Below are 16940 nucleotides of genomic sequence, written 5' to 3' on the forward strand. Positions count from 1 at the left end.
AAAAGCTTCAAGTACCAAGCACATGTAATCACACGCGTACTTCAAAGAAGAGGCTGGGGGAGTTACAACCCAAAGTTCAGCTTTGATAATGGCTGGGTTTACAGTCTTGCTTTTCACACTTTCTCTTTGACCAAGATTTGAAGTGCCTCCCTGCCCAATTTTATTTCCTTACAAAATGCCAGGGCTGCAGCCCCACTAAGAGCACTTTACTCAGACCCTTGCCAGTCTCCTGAAGCCGGTGTGCAAACCCAAACTGCCCAACAAGATTTTGGCTGCGAGTCAGAAACTGTCATTTCTTAATTCAGCCTTGCCTCTGGGAAAGGGTCATTCACAGAACATTTGCTTGCTGCTAGCTCATCTGCAGCACCCCTTATACTGGTATCACTTAATAGGAGACACAAGAAACTGGGCAAAGGTGAAACAGCCAGCATGGTCTGTGTGCCGAAGCTGAAGTCAAGACTGATCGGCAATTGGAAACATCTCTGTGCAGTAACTCTGAGCTTTATTGGTGGGCAGATCTGGATTCAAATCTAGGCTTTGGGCATATTACTTGGTGCCGATAAACCACGTTTTTTTTAATGGTGATGCTTATAGGCTGTAAGGATTCAATGAGATATCACAGGTAGATGCCATGTACAGGGCCTGACCTGTATTAGGCAAGGAATATGCGGTACTGCTTATTTTGACAACCCAACATCAGACCGTGACTCATGTCTTGCCCTGAGCTTGTGTTCCTTCTACCTGCTTCCCAAGCAGATAGCTGACCACAGGGACAGACAGGTGCCTTGCGGCACCAAAGGCCGCTGCACAACAGTGCTTTGGTTCACTGACTTGGGAACATGAGTGAACTCTGAACAGTGTCATCCGAAGAAACGACTTGCAGAGTTGTTCACTGAAACCTCCACGTTTTGGTCACAGTCACATCATCCCTAAAATGACAACCCAACTGAAGGTTCTGCTCCAGACTAAACCGGCAGAAGGCCTCCTTTATACGCCTCTCTTAGCTGCCACTGTTGGAGGTGGTGGGATGCAGCTGCCCAATCTGATGGGCCAGCTCAGGTCAGAACTCAGCCAGTCTCAGGCCTAGTGCCTAGGCTTCCTGATGGCTGCTTACGTTCTGGGGGCAGAAGGGAGGCCCTTTCCTTCATAGCTAAGTAGTGGGAACTAAGCCTCATGACCAGTTTGGTCAATAAAGTGCCCCAAGGCCTGATGGCTAGCTGCCCAGTGGTATTTTACCAGTAGCCACAGGACCAATTTTCAATGGCCACTCTGTCTTGTGATCACATTGTTCGAGGGGATGGACGGTGTATTCATAGAACATCTTGGGCATAATGGGCCATGTGACTTAGAGAAAGAAAAAAAAACTTGGTCAGGCTTTTGTGCTTCCATGTATGCGTAGACAATAGCAAGTGACTCAGGCATTTTCACAGGGGCCCCCGAGTCACCAGAATAAAACTTTAAAATGACTCATGACTCAGTGCCCCTTTCCCAAGGCAGACAAACCTTCTCTTCTGTTTTGCAAAGAGCCCACAGCTGGAAAATGGTTTGTCCCTCCTTCCAAGTGAGCTCTCAGTACTATCAGGTGTTGGGGTTGTTCTATCTCATTTTGTTCCTATAGTCCTGGTAGAAAAGAGAAAGTAAGAAGTGATTCCTCCTCTGACAGCATTCTTTGCGGGGGGGGGGGTGGGGGGGGGGGTGGGGGGGGGTGGAATCAACTCCTCGTGACAGTGTGACAGACTAAGGATGACTGTAACAGGGCTGAGGAGGTGGTTTAGTGGGTAAAGTGCTGGCTGTGAACCCATGAGGTTAGTTCCCAGAACCATGATAAAAAAAAAAGCTAGGCATAGGGACTCCTGGAGTGGGGGTTGGGAGTGGCCATGGGAAGAACTGGTAGAGCTGCTGACTAGTCCGTTTTAGGCAAATTAGCAAGCTCCAGGCTCAGTAAGAGACCCTATCTAAAAAAATGGAAGTAGAGAGCGACAGAGGAAGACACCGACATCCACCTGTGGCCTCCACACGAGTATCCACACAAGCATGGGGGAATATGCACCCCCAGACACTACCCTGATGAGCACAGCCTCTAGATGCCTTGTTGTACAGCCTAGAAATGAGTCATTGTATTTAATGCCACAGCAACCCATAAGGGAGATTCTGCTTCCAGAAAAGAAATGGCTATCAGGGAGCCAGGAGCTTCGGTTCTATTCCATTAGCTCTTCTGACCCCCTGTTGATGGCCTTCCATGAGTCAGCTTGCCTTCCTGAGCTTCCAGCTCGTTACCTAGTTTAGCACATGGAGAGGAAGTTACCTTCTCTACCCTTTGGAAGGCTCACTGTTAGATCAACAGAGCCGATTCTGATGGAGAAGACACTAACTTTAGCATTTTTTCAGAGTTCAGAAAGGTTCAGCTTCTACAACCAGTTGCACTGCTGATAAATAGCATACCCAGAATTTGAAGCCACGTGTTTTAACCTCCAAAGTCAGGGTCCTTAACAGCAACTTGTGAAAGTTCTTTGCGAGGGGGTTGGGGGTGAGTTTCAAAGGATGTTGCTAAGATCAAATCACAGCAGGCTGATATTGAGATATATATATATATTGATATATATATATATATATACATATATATATATATATCAATATATATATATTGGCATGGTACACGTTGTGATCTGAATAAACATGGACCCCATAGGCTCAGAGAAAGTGATGTTATAGGAGACCCACATGGCCTTGTTGGAGTAGGTATGGCCTTGTTTCAGGAAGTGTGTCACTGGGGGGGGGGGGGTGGGCTTTGAGGTTTTAGAAACTCAAACTAGGCCCAGTGTCTCTCTCTTCTGCCTGCTGAACCACATGTTGAACTCTCAGCTACCCCTCTAGTACTATGTCTGCCTGCGTGCTACTGTGCTTCCTGCCAAAATGATAACAGAATAAACCTCTAAAGCTGTAAGCCAGCCCCAGTTAAACACTTTCCTTTATAAGAGTTGCTGTGGTTATAGTATCTCTTCTCAGCAATAGAACACTGACCAAGACTGTACATAATCTAACTCCTACCCCAGATTCTGAAAATATCCCTTCAATATTAAACAAATGTTGGTATAGATTCCCATGTCCTCTGAGGCTACAGGGCCTTTCAGGGTGGCCAGCAATAAGACTGTCAGGGCAGGTGTGAGACAGATTAAAGGAAAATAGGGAGTTTGATTGAAACTATTTGCTGCATTAGGAAGGAGTCAAGTTAGTTCTCATTATGGAATGGTTTTGGTTTGTTTCTTTATTTCTTTTTTTTTTTCATTAAATAGCCCATGTGGGCCTCAAACCCAAGATTCTCCTGCCTCTGCTCTTGAGTGCTGAGATTACAGGTATATGATACCATGCCCAGTACAGATCAGTTATATAAAACATAATATAATAATAACAATTTATTCATTTTTATTTCATCTGTATGGAATTTTTGCCTGCATGTGTGTCTGTGTACCATGTACATGCAGTACATGGTACTGAAGAGGCCAGAAGAGGGTGCCAGATCCCCTGGAACTGGAGTTACAGATGATTATAAACTGTGAGGTGGGTGTTGGGAACCAAACCCAAGTTCTCTTCAAGATTAGCTAACTTTCTTAACCACTGAGCCATCACTCCAACTCCTGCAGACCATTCTTTATAACAGTAGCCCTTGGTATCTCATGATGAACAACCTGGGCTACTCTAGTGACTAAGCCTTATCAGTGTACAGTAATGGTGGCCCAGGAAACTTCTTATGCCCCACAGAAGTGAGACCTGAGAAGGGCATGGATGTATATCGGTTGTTCGGGAAAAGGGAAAGGTTGAGAAGATCCATGGGTAGGACAAAGCTTGCAGACTGTGTTTGGTCCATTTTGCAAAACAAACAAACACAAACAAATCAGCCTGCTCCTGAAGAAAGGAGATTTATGCAGCCTATGGCTTTGGAAGTTAGGAATCCAAACAACATGTGACAGGCTCTTTCAAGTCCCTCCTCCCCCACCATGGCTGAGTCCCTTCATGACAGAGAGCAATGGCAGACCATTTGAGACATATATATTGAGTGTCATTCCCAAACAAGAAGCCAGAAAGGACCAAGGGCCTGACTCAGGCCCTTGACTTTTATATCACCTGTCTCTCACAAGAACTGACTCCAGGAAACCTGTGCTCCCTTCTGAAGGTATACCCCAGTGACTCTCAGAAATCCTACCGCCTTCCAGTGCTACCACCTGGAGATAGACCAGTGTCTGCCCCATGAGCCTCTGAGAGTTACAGCCTAACCGGTACCTAAGCCATAGCGTGTAAGAATCTTCTCTAGTCTTCACCCTGTCAGAGGTGACAATCCTGATCATAACTTAGCAAAAAGGAGAAACGGGTCTGTAACGATGGTTGCTTTGAAGGGGCTTGAAGACTTTGGCAGGTCTCTCATGAGTGACAGGGTTAAAGTTCAGCCTTGTCTAATCTCAAACCTGCGCTGCTCACTATAGAGGGTTTTTTTGCCAGTAACTCGGGGGAGCCTAGGGCCCTCACTGAGTTATTCTCTCCCCAGAGCCTTTGCTTGCTTTGCTAGCCTTGGCCTTCCTCCATGTTCTACATTATGTGTCACAGGGCTTCCCCGGTGCTGCCTGGTCCAGCCTGTCACCAGAAGCTCTATGATTGTAGGATAAGCGAGTCCTGTGTGGTCTTGCCCACCTCTTCTACAATCTGGGTACCATCTCCTTTCCCACTGCTGTTGTTATTCGGAGGGTCACCCCCATGCTGCTGTGGGCCAGTGGGGCCCATGTGCCTCACAGCTGCCAGGTCCTCCTTCCTGTCCTCCCTCCTGGACTGTTGGCTGCCGCTCTGCACACAATCCTCATTTCATGCAGATTTGCTCTGATTCTTTTCAGACCAGGGACCACTAGTTTGTTTACGTCAAAATGCATAGGCTGCCAGTGTCCCGGAGCACTCAAGCCTTCCGGTGCATGGACTTCAGTGGTTAGCTAACGGGAGGCCAAGAAAGGCAAGACCTAGAGGCAAAGACAGCATCTAGGTGACAAACCAGAATGGAAAGGAGCAGACTGACTTTGGATGGCTGCGTTATTCATGGTCTATGCCTGGAAAGCCTAGAAACCTGGACACCTGAACCAGGAGAGATCTTAGAGGCCATCTGTTTCCAGCCATGTCCAAAGAGGCATGTGACTTGAGTGCCCAGCTCCAAAGGCCAGAGTGCAAACTGGAACCCGGGCCTCTTGCCTCCTGGAACAGATCCACAGATAAGATCTGCTCAGAAGGTCTGGATGGTGTGACAGACACACCACTACCAGCCGGTGCTGTAGGAATTCTCCTACCAAGTCTTTCAAAGGAATACTAATTTCTTCTTCTTCTGTGCATTTGGCTCACAGAATCAGAATAGCAGATGACAATTGGCTGACACCAACTGCTGAGATCCCTAGGCCAGCTCCCCAGGTGGTTAAGACTGTCCCCTTGCATACATTTTGTTTATGTGGCTCAGGATCAGCTGGTATTCTGACCAAGCCCACATAAAGCTCTGCTTTGACTCTGTTCCATGCGTTTTATTCCTTACCTTTCAGATAGCCCCCATACCCAAGCTAGATAGGAGAGAGCTGGGGTGCCCGCCTGCCTCCTCTTCTATTTACCATGCATCTACTGTGTCTTGCATTGGTGGAGCCTGGGCCATCTGGGCATTGAATAAGTAGTCAGCTGCAGACCATTTTTCCACAGGGAAAACATGGCATTTCAAGGGCTATGAAGGGGGAAAGCCGCTCACGCGTGTAGTAGTGCCTGGCAGGGGGTAGTTAAAGGCACTGCTCTTTCTAGAATGGTCACTTTGGGCTGGGTGGCTGTTGCAGGCCTTAGTGGCTTTTCTCATGTCTCTACACAGAAGCCATGCCTCTGAGCTGGGTGCTTCTGTGATGCTCTCCTGTTGACAGGTGAAGAGAGGCAAGGAGACTATGAACAGAGTGTCCAAGGTCTCACATACCTCCCGAGTGAAGGCCTGGCTGCAAGCTCAGCCAGCACCTGAAGAGCCTTCATCTCTAGCCAACCTGCCTTTCACAAGGACGGAGCCTTAGTCTGGTTAAGGGTGGGAAGAAAGATCCAACATAGAGAGGGTCACAGACCACTAAAGCTCTCCAGGAAACCAAAGCTAAGACTTGCCTTGTAAGGTAGCACAGGGCCTCTCCCCCAAAAAGAACTAACCTAGAAATGCCCCAGCAGTCTCAGGGGCTTGGTGGATGGATGCCTTGGCTTTCCTTTTTTCAAGTCTCTGCTTACTGATAGTTTGAACTCCTTTTGCTCTTCTAGCTAACAGAACAGAAATCAAAATAAGCTTGACTTTAGTCCCTAAAACTGTTTACCTGCCTAGAAGCATGTCTGCTTTGTTGTTTTTAGACAGATGCAGATTAGAAGTATATGGCTCGCCCACACCCATGTATCAGGCACAAACCGTGGGTGCACTCTGTAACAGGAAACTGCTGGTTTTCCATCCCAGAGAACTGGAACTTACTCAGAAATTTGTCATTCGCAAGGTCCAACCCTCACCACATTCCACTGCTGTTTCTGGGAGCTTCCAGTCACCTGGGCTGTGAGGAAGTGAGCCGTGGGTAAGGCCGTGCTGGCAGGATGAGAGTGGTACATTCTCCAGGTCTAGCGACTTCTAAGTGACCCCAGCCTGGCTCTGCCTGGCCCAGTCCACTCTATAGCGTGTTGCCTTTGGATCAACACAGTGCAGACTAGAAGCTTATTTTAGAACTGGAAAGAGGGCAGACATATCAATAAAAAGCCAGGGAAGGAACAATCCATTCAGTGGTTTTAAAATATCTCTTCCTCAACAGAAAAAAAGATTATTTTTGTTTCTTAAAAAACAACTGGTGAATCCTTCCCCCCCACCCCCCACCCCCAGTTGAAAAGAGAAGCATAGGAGACTTTTTAAATTTTTAAAATAAAAAAAGAAGGCTAGAAAGATGGTTCAGCGGTTAAGAGAACTCACTGTTCTTTCAGGGACCAGAGTTTGGTTCCCAGCACCCACATCAGGAGGTTCATGACTGCCTATAACGCAAGCTGTGGAGGATGTGACGCCCTCTTCTGGCCTTCTTGGGGATGGCACTCACATGTGCAAACACACATTTACATAACTAAAATTTTAAAGGAAGTTCTTCAAAAAAAAAAAAAAAAAAAAAAAAAAAAAACAAACCAAAAAAGTGTAAAGCTGTAATGATAGAAAGAAAGTTTATCTCCTGTTCTTTCCCCTGTCCCTTCCTTGCAGACTCTGAAGGCTTGGAGCTAAATCACACAACTCTGTTTTCTTGTCCCTCTCTTTTAAGGACAAAGAAACTGAGCCTCATGGTCTCCACACTTGCTGTTCTTTTTGCTTAGACCCTCCCCCCATATCCACAGTGCTCATTCCTTCATCTCCACTATCTGCTCAGGCATCACTGGTCAGAGCGCTCTTTTCAGACCATGCTACATAAAATGGCGGCATCCATCATCCTTTCCCAGACCATTTCTCGCCTTGCTGCTGCTGCTGCTTCTGCTTCTGCTGCTGCTGCTGCTGCTGCTGCTGCTTCTGCTTCTGCTTCTGCTTCTGCTTCTGCTTCTGCTTCTGCTTCTGCTTCTGCTTCTGCTTCTGCTTCTGCTTCTGCTTCTGCTTCTGCTTCTGCTTCTGCTTCTGCTTCTGCTTCTGCTTCTGCTTCTGCTTCTTCTTCTTCTTCTTCTTCTTCTTCTTCTTCTTCTTCTTCTTCTTCTTCTTCTTCTTCTTCTTCTTCTTCTTCTTCTTCTTCTTTCCAAGAGCTAGAACAGGATTCCCATGCCCTGTTAAACACATTCTTGGTGTGTGTCTTTCTCTCTCAGCCTGTCCCACAAATACAAGCAGAACATCTCTACTCTGCCAGACATTCTAGAAAACGATGCCTTCTGTAGTTAACACTGTTACCCTCTCTGGAAGTACAGATTCACCTACCCTGAATCCCCTGCCCTTGTGATGGGATTGGAGAATTGGAGATGGAAGGAAGGGACAAGACAAGGCCAGGAGACAAGTCTCAGAAGAGAGCCTCCAGGATCAGTCACCACACCTTTGGTGTTGCTCATTCCTGTGCAGCTAATGTCTGCCCGCCACAGCCAGAGGCTGAGAATCACATAGTAGCTGAAGAAAGGGGCAGGCATAGAGGACCTCAGTCAGTCTCTCTCTCTCTCTCTCTCTCTCTCTCTCTCTCTCTCTTTCTCTCTCTCCCTCTCTCTCTCTGCCAGGTGGACCTGGGTCAGTGTAGACAGTATCTTCTAGGACCTGGAGGGAGGCTGGACATATCTCTGCCTTTAGCTCTGATGGTTATAGTTTCTTCTCTCAGCCTTCAACAGAGGTGAGGCTGGCAAGTCCCTCAATATGCAGCCCAACTCAGACTCTTTTGTGGAGGGTGGTCATGAAGGAGCCAGAATAGCATAGGGAAGAGACCGCTGACTTGAGACCCCATGGAAGCCTCCCCATGGGCAGGTGTTGTACGAATAGCAGTATGCCTGCTTTCTTTGAGCTAGGCTGAGGTTGGGTGTTGATTTGAGTATTCGTAAAATGCAGAACGCATTAGCCAAACTCCAGACTCAGATTGTTTGGTAAATGCATCTATGTATGAGTGAATGCATGTTAGTGCGTGCATGTGTGTGTGTACCAATGAATGTGTTTGTACATGCATATATTCATGCATGCACATGTGTACATGTGTGCATATGTTTGGGACACATATGTTTGTGTTTGTGTATGCAGCATGTGTCTGAGTGTCCAGATGGTCCCCAAAAGCTAAGGTTTAAAAAAAAAATCCATTTTACCCCCAGACAGTTCCACAGTGCGAGAAGTTGGAAGTCTTTGTTCTTTGGATGAAGAACCTCCCAGTCTCCTTCTGAACCCTGTGCTTATAGCTTCATGGCCTGGGCACTGGCCCTTCCCCAGCAGCTTGTGGGGTTGTTCAGACATCTCCCTTGCAGAGAAAACCGATCCTCTGCATCTGTGTTTCCCAGGACTTTTCAGGGGATTGTGGAGCTCTGGGGGGGGGGGGGGGGGGGGGGGGAGGTGATTGAATTTGAGACAGACCCTGAAGAAGAGTTTAGGGAAAGAGCAAGTGTTCATGATCATCTTAGTCACAGTATGAATTTCAGATCTGTCTGCTGGCATTCATGTGAGTCTAGGTGAGTGTCTAAACCTGGTCCCTGTCTTTGTGGCTTTGTAGACAGTGAACCACAGCCCCCAAACCTGCCTCCACATCCTTCCTGCTCCATAGGCAAGATAACTATAGCCACCACACTGCTGCCACATCTTCCTGAATCTGTAGACAGATAGACAGCAATGGCAGGTAGCAGTCTTATATATATATATATATATGAGACTCAGATGGTGCCCAGTGATGAGCACTGTATGGCACCAAATCCTGATGTGTCTCCTGCTAGACCTGGAAATATGAATATAATTGGCGAGAGAGGTCCGTGACAGATGCAATCAAGAAATGCAATGTCAAGGCTTAATTACATTAGTGTGATTTGGCAATAAGGAGACCAATTAATTAGTTCTCAGATAGTTATTAACATGAAGGGAAGAGTGAGCATGAAGAAAGGTCCTGTGAGGGGCAAGAGAGAGCTAGGAAAGACAGCTCTTCCTTTAAATCAGTGGTCTTCAAAATCGCATAAGGAACTGGTAAATATGCAGAGAGGCCTCGGCCCCGGCCAGAGACTGACTTTTCGAATCTAAGGTGAGATTACACAATTTGTGGGCTTTCTTTCGTGGAATTACATATGAACCCAGGGCCTCATACCAACTAGTTATGCTATAGCCCCACCCCACCCCCCAAATCTGAGTCTGGACAACTATAACCAGTGAACTCGCAGGTGATCTGAAGCCCCTATACTGGCACAAGGCCAGGGTGGAAGACCTCATCCAAAGACAGAGGAAGGAGGAGCCATGCAGGCTCTGGGTGGGGCTGAGGGTGGATGCCCAGAAGACCTTGAGCAAACATAACTATATTGGCTATGAGATAGTTCAGGGCTTTGGTGAACAAGAAGCCCCAGCTCCTCTCTCTGCATCCGGGGTTGCCAGCTAGGGTGATATCTCACTGGGATGTCAGCTGCTCTACGGTGTTTCCTGAGACTCATGGTGAAGGAATGAGAAGTTCACAGGGCCTCTTTTGAAGGATCGGCTTGTCAGCTCTGGGTCTCCCTCCTGTTCAGTCAGGCACTGGGAGTCATCCGGGGAGGGGACTTGATCCTCTTGGGACCACAGGGCCAGCTAGGAGAAAGAAGCCTCCAATGAGACATAGGGTTCTATGTGAGTGCCAATGGTCCCTACAGAGGGCCTCGGGTGATGCCTTAGGTCTGTTGGGGGCCCTGTCTCTCCCTAATGAAGGCAAAGCAAGATCTACTGCCTACAGAAAGTAGATTTTCTGGTGTCTTCTGTAGTTCACGAAGAGCTAGAGGAAGAAAGAATAGAGAGAACAGTTTATCAGACCTACTGTGTGCAGGGTTCTAGACTCCACATTGAGTTTTTTGTTTGTTTGGTTGGTTGGTTTGATGAAACAAGGTTTCTTTGTGTAGCCTTGGCTGTCCTGGAACTAGCTCTATAGGCCAGGCTAGCCCTGAACTTAAAGAGATCCACTTGTCTCTGCCTCCCTCCCGAATGCCTGGCTTAAACTCCACACTCTAACTTGACAGGTGGGTACCATCTGTCTTTGTTACAACTAAAGAAAGAGAAGCCGGAAGAGGTGAGATGGCCTGCTTACCTCACACAGCTAGGATCTGACTAAGGCTTGTCTCACACTTTTCTCTACACATCTCCTGTGACTCACAGTCCTCCACGGTGACTCTAATAAGAACCTTGTGTCCCCATCCACAGCTGCCCTGAGTGGGGTGGGGGCACAGTGTGGGCAGTGTGCCTAGAATCCCAGGACTCATGGGGTCTATCTGTGCCCCCTGTCAACAATCTACCCTTCAGTAATATTGTACTGGTTGCCAGCTGCTGTCACCACAGCCAGACCCCACACCCACACAGGAGAGGGCTCTGGCCAAGGGCATGCTAGAGCAGGAGGAGGACATGCCCTCCAGAGGGGCTTGTCTCAAGGCTCCTGAATGGCTCCATTGAGGCGCCCAGGCAGGATGACAATGGGCCTGTTGGAGGCCCTGGCCCAGAGAGGTGAGAGGGCCTGGGCTGGGCAGGCAATGCTGGCTCAGAGGCCAGACGCTGACTTCCAGGGCGGGAAGCCAGTGCCTCTGACGTGCTCCAAAATGCCAACTCTGCTTAATGGAGAGCAGCTGGGGCAGTTTGAGTTCTTCCCCATGCCAGGGAGGCATTGTGAACCCGGTACACCGGCTGTGGTGACACTCCTCCTCCCTGCAGCATTCTGATCCACTTCCTGGGCTACGTCCTGCACAATAGTCACCAGGAACCCTTCCTGTGCCCCCTTGGTCCTCAGGGATAGCCTTTCCAGCCCTATGGAGAAAATAGCATCCATCCCTTCCTCAAAAAGCAAAAGCAGAACTTGGAACACTCACAGGTAGATTGGTCAGGTAAAGTACAAGGCACCTGGGTGAATTTTAATTTAAATGAAGTAGTTTTAAAAAATTATGCTTACATAAGTAGCAAGTATTGATAAATGGCAAGCCTAGATAGAGACCCTGGTTCACTAGGTGTGCCACAGGGCACACTTACGCTGAAACCTGTTTGTTTATCAGATATTGAGATTCCCCTGGACATCCTTGTTCTTACCTGTGAAATTCAACAGCTACACCGAGGGACTCATGGCAGATGCTGCCATAAAGAATTAAATGGGGAAGAAGCCTCTCTGACCTGTTTCCCAGGACTGAAGTGGCAGAGGCTGGCTTAGTGGGCAGTTACTGGAAGGCAGCTACAGCCCCTTGTCACCTCCCCACAACGACAGCATCCCAGGTCCATTGTAGAAGGGGCATTGGCTGTGGTTCTAGCTATGACGATTTCTGAGTTCACCGTGGCCAAGTCCTGGCGAGTTTCATGGTCCCTGTCCCCGAGGCCTTTACACATGAGCAAGAGGCCTTGCAAGCTGCCATACTTTGACAAAGGCATACACCGGCAAAGGAGAGGATGTGAAGGGTGTTTTGAGGGCCTCCCCTCTACTCTGAACATCAGATTAAGGTTTCAGAGTCAGGGGATCTGACTTGTAGTCCTAGGCCCTGTCCCTGAGCAGACTAGCCACGTGTCCCTGAACAAGGCTGTCTCTTAGTCTCAGTTTTCTTCTTGTATAAAGTGGGAACAACATTCTGTATCTACAGGGACCAGTGTGAAGTTCCAAGAACAGTCACAGGTGTGGGCACAAGTCACCAGCTATATGATCCTAGGTAGAGTGTGTTAAAGGGTAGACTGATGGGGGAGAGGGAAGTCTAAGGCCATGAATGCTTGAAACCTGTTCCTGCCCCATGCCCTTCACTAGCCCTTAGCTGGCTCTCTACTTCTAGTGTCTGCCGTGATAGCCACTCACAGCATTCATCTTTAGTCAATATAGTAAAAGTAGGGGGTTTTTTATATAATATTTTATGACTCACAAGTGCCTCTCATTAACAACATAGACTGGAGACTCATCAGGCTGCTTGAAGGCTCATTTCACTGTGTGGTCTCAGATAAGGACTCGAATCTCTTGCTACCTCTGTTTCCTCCTTGGTGAAATCCAGCTTCATGAGCCTACCTGGGAACCGAGAAGAGACTTAGGATGGAGTCCGGCATGTGTCAAGTGTTCAGGAAACAGACACCGATTAAGAAAGTCTTGTGTTCTATGACACCTTTGTGGGTTAAAAATGATCAGGTAGAGAATAAAGTCTATAGAGGGGAAGTGACCAGCCCAAGGAGGCATAGCTGAAAGGGAGAATCCTTGGCTTCTCGGGGGTCTTTGGGTCTCCTAGCTTGTGAGAGAGACTGCTTCTATCTTTTACCTGGACACCTCACTAGGGGCTGCCTGGACCCAGTCATATTTGGGTCCAGAGACTTGAGCATTGTAGAGATCCTGGAATGCCTGCCTGTTGCTTCTTTGGGTCAGGGTAAAGGATATACACTGATAATCTGATTTCCTCAGTACCAGCCATTCTGCCCTTGTTGGTTAAAAATCTGAGATTTTTAATTACCCTCTTCGGCCTTTTTTTTACTGAGTTCCTCACAGTTTTTCTAGTTTTATTGTCCTGAACACAAACGCAGCTTTGCAATGAGCAAGGTTTGTGAGGAGGTGTTAGGGAAGGCCTCTCTTTACAGGAAGCCAGCTTCAGCCCCCTGAAGCCCTCTGAAGCAGGTGGATGCTTGCCCTCCACTAGGGGCTATCCTGAGTCCCAACAACAGCCTTGATGGTTGAAGGTGGGCAGGGAGTTGGCCTTGCTTGCCCTGGCCTACTGTGTGTTCTCATGTTCCAGATGAGAGGTGTGAGGCAAAGGCTGGGTGGTTTGAGCTGGCTCTTGTGGCTTTAACCTGTAGCCTTGGTTGGGAGTGTAAGTCTATTGGCCCAGAGCACCTGCCATGCTGTCTCCCATGTGCCAAGGTCTGCCTGCTTTAAGGAACACCAACTAGAAGCAGGCATGGGCCTGCCTTTGAGGTCGCAGCTAAGCACAGGACCTTGCCTTGGACCAAGATACCTAGTGCCTATTGGTAAGAAAGATGGGGATAGATCTGCTCCCTTTCTCACTTCTTTTCTTAGAGGATGGACTGAGCAGGTGAGGAGAGAGGGGAGGGGGAGCAAGACAGGGGCCGCCAACCAAGATGTGTGGACCAGGCCCAGAGACTGGCCGAGAGAGTGGTACAGCCAAAATGGCTGATTTATATAGAAGCCAAAGGAGCCGAGGGATGGGGTAACCTAGCCCTCAGGCTAGAGAGTAGGGTAGGGGGTGGGTTATGCCAGCCAGGAGGACCCTGTAACAGGTAGGGACTAAGGGGTGCTGGAAGAACCTGGTGGCCAGAGTCCACTCTGATCCGTTATTAGGCATATCAGCTGTATGTCCCAGGTTTGAAGCCTAACACACACCAGAAAGGAAAGAGGGGTTCCAGAGACAAGAAGAGTCTGTCTAGGTCAGGAGTGATGCTGGTCATCATGCAGTGAGGAGGTGAGACAGGCTGAAGAATGATGACCTTGCAAAGCCAGGCAGCAAGCCTGGTCTCAGACCCACCAAACAGAGACCTGGGCTGGAATCCTGAGCAGAGGAGAGGAGCCCAGTTGGGAAGGATGGAGACTAAGCCTTGGCCAAGGTGCTGCTGGTGTCTTGGAGATGCTGGTGCTTCTGGACACAGGAGGGTGATGGGGTGACATGGAGCCATGGAGACATGATGGCGGCCATGGAGATGGGGGTAAGATGGCACTGGGGTGATACAGAGACAGGGAAAATGGGACAGCAGCTGATCCTCACTGAACCCCTCTGCACCCCTGTTTAATGTTTGCAACAGTCTTACAGGGGAAATGTTTTTATAAGCTCCAATTTTACAGACAGGGTAGCAGAAGCGTGTGGGGTGAGAATGGTCTGGAATAGGGGTGGGCCTTGCGGCAAGTGGACTTGAGCCATTGGTGGGGCTGGAAAACTTAGAGGCAGGATACTTGACAGGCTATGTGCGGCTATGAGTGCTGTCCCTGGGCCCTCCATGAAGAGGGAGAAATGAGGGTGGGGACTGGACATGGCGGCTGAAGTAAGAAGAGACTGGAGGCACATGAAAAGCTGTGATGGCTCCCAATGAATACGCTTGTGGCTCAAGCTCCTTGCTCACTGATGACAGTGACATCCTGCATGAGCATGGGGACCCAGCAAAGACAAGCTTGGGGTTCCCTACGTGCCACTGATAACCCAGGGGCGAGCTGTTTGAAAGGATAAAGAGAGCAAACCACCTTCAGGCATGGATCTCAGCATGACGGAGGTCATTTGCTTCAGTCTCGGGAGATGGCTGAAGTGTGAGGGACATTGAATGGGCAGCTTTTAAAAGGACCTTACCTGCTCATCCCTTTTATCAAGCTCTCCTGCCCCCAAACACTCCCATGCCCCATTCCCTTCTCTTATTTATGCTCGGTCTAATGTGCAGCTTCCTGGCATCTATGCCAACCACAGAGTGAGGTACCCTTCCCTCGAGGGCTCACATGGCATTTTAACTGTCAGATGTTTGGCTAGTGAAGGTACAGTGTGAGCAACTCAAAGGGCCTGGGCTGGAGCAGGAGAGGCTCGCCCCCCACTTACACTAGTCATGCCTAGAATTCACCGTCCTGGCCAGATGTACCACAGAAGGCTATGATGGGGGAGGGATAGCAACCCTCAGCCCTGGCACCCAGCCTCAGAAGTCTGTTGTCATTGAGCACAGTCCCAGCCTCAGACTCATAGAACCTCAGTCCCTTATTTCCTGATAAAGTGAGGTAACAGCACCTTCCCTGTGATGTTAGGGGGAGGGAAGTCAAGGTTTGAAGCATGCTGTACCTAGGACCTGGAACATAGTAGGTACTCACTGAATGTACACTGCAGTTGGTGTTCAGCCCTGCCCTACTCCTAGACATTAAGGCTTCTCTATGGCTTCGGGGCTACTCTTGGGGCCTGGGAGCACGGCATTGATGATTGCAACTCTGTAGAACTGCATTCTGTAGACAACTGCATCAGGCAGTAAAGAGCTATGCCTACACTGTGCCAGGCTCTAGACCAATGGTTCTCAACCTTCCTAACGCTGTGACCCTTTAACACAGTTCCTCCTGTCGTGGTGACCCCCCCCCCCCCAACCATACAATTATTTTCATCGCTACTTCATAGCTATAATTCCGCTACTGTTCTGAATCGTGATGTAAATATCTGATATGCAGGATATCTGATATGTGACCCCCAAAGTGGTCACAACCCACAGGTTGAGAACCCCTGCTCTAGAGTAACCAGTCTTAATCCTTTCAGCGCTCTCATAAAATGTGTCCATCCTTGACTTCATCTTAGGTGGGAGGAAGTGGGACACAGTGAGGCCGACTGACTCACTTTCTTAATGTGACATGCCTCACTGGAGTCGGGACTTAAACTCCCAACCTCCAAACCTTTCTAAAGAAAGGGGTTGACGCCACTCCTCCTGCATTTTGGTAGCTTTCTGGCAGCTCAAGCTGACTGTTGTTGCTTCTCTGAGCACCAAGGACTAGAGCCATCTGTCAAGAGGTTTTTCTCAGGAGCTGGTGTGATGGTTTCAGGGGAGAACATGAAGAAATAGCATCACATTTTTTTTTTTCTGTCCTGTGGTAAAAATAACCTGCAGGGATAGAGGAACAAACGGTGGTTGGAGGCTGACACTGGTGAGAGGAAGGAAATGGAATGCCCACCTGGGTGCCACATGCTGCCATCTGCTCAATACACAGAGTGGCACGAGCCTGACCCCCAGCACCAGGGAGGCCACCAGCTCCCACCTTCTGAAATAGGACAGCTTCCTTGTAAAGCTGGAGGCCCGTGGAAGCACAGGGAGCAGAGGGTCCATGGAGAGCAGTGACAGTCCCAGGCTGCTGTCCCCATGTAGACTGCTGCCCTGACTGGAACCTGTCCTTCTCTATACCCACCAGCTCTGGGCACACTTTGGACAAGGCTTCTCATCATGAAACAGTTTTAAAAATAAAAGCCACTTGCAGTAATCAGAGAAGCTGTGATCATGTTAATGCATGCAGCATCCTCTGCTGCTGGGACTAAAATAGCTTCCTGCCAAGCAAAGCAGAGTTGTGATGTTTCTAGGCTGCCTCCAGTTTGCTAGGTTGTGGGACTCGGTCTGAGCACAGGCTAGGGATAGGGGAACCTCTGTGGCAGCCCCTGGGCCTTTGCTCACACTGCTTATGCTGAAGGTTGAGACTCAAGCAGACTCCTCATCTACATGTGCCACAGACTGCAACCTGTGATCTGCTGACCCCAGATCTGGAGAGTGGCTCATCTCAGGGAGTCTCATGCATCAGTCCTGAGACTCCTGAGGTAGCCGGCAACTATACTGG

General features: G+C 48.8%; 1 protein-coding gene across 6 annotated transcripts in view; it reads left to right on the top strand.

The window, feature by feature from the left end:
- Nav2 (neuron navigator 2) overlaps positions 1 to 16940 on the top strand; it is a 646610-nt gene that overhangs the window by 290727 nt on the left and 338943 nt on the right. The gene's annotated exons all lie outside the window — the stretch shown is intronic.

This window comes from Arvicanthis niloticus, chromosome 1 (genome assembly GCF_011762505.2).
Source record: "Arvicanthis niloticus isolate mArvNil1 chromosome 1, mArvNil1.pat.X, whole genome shotgun sequence".
NCBI lineage: Eukaryota > Metazoa > Chordata > Mammalia > Rodentia > Muridae > Arvicanthis > Arvicanthis niloticus.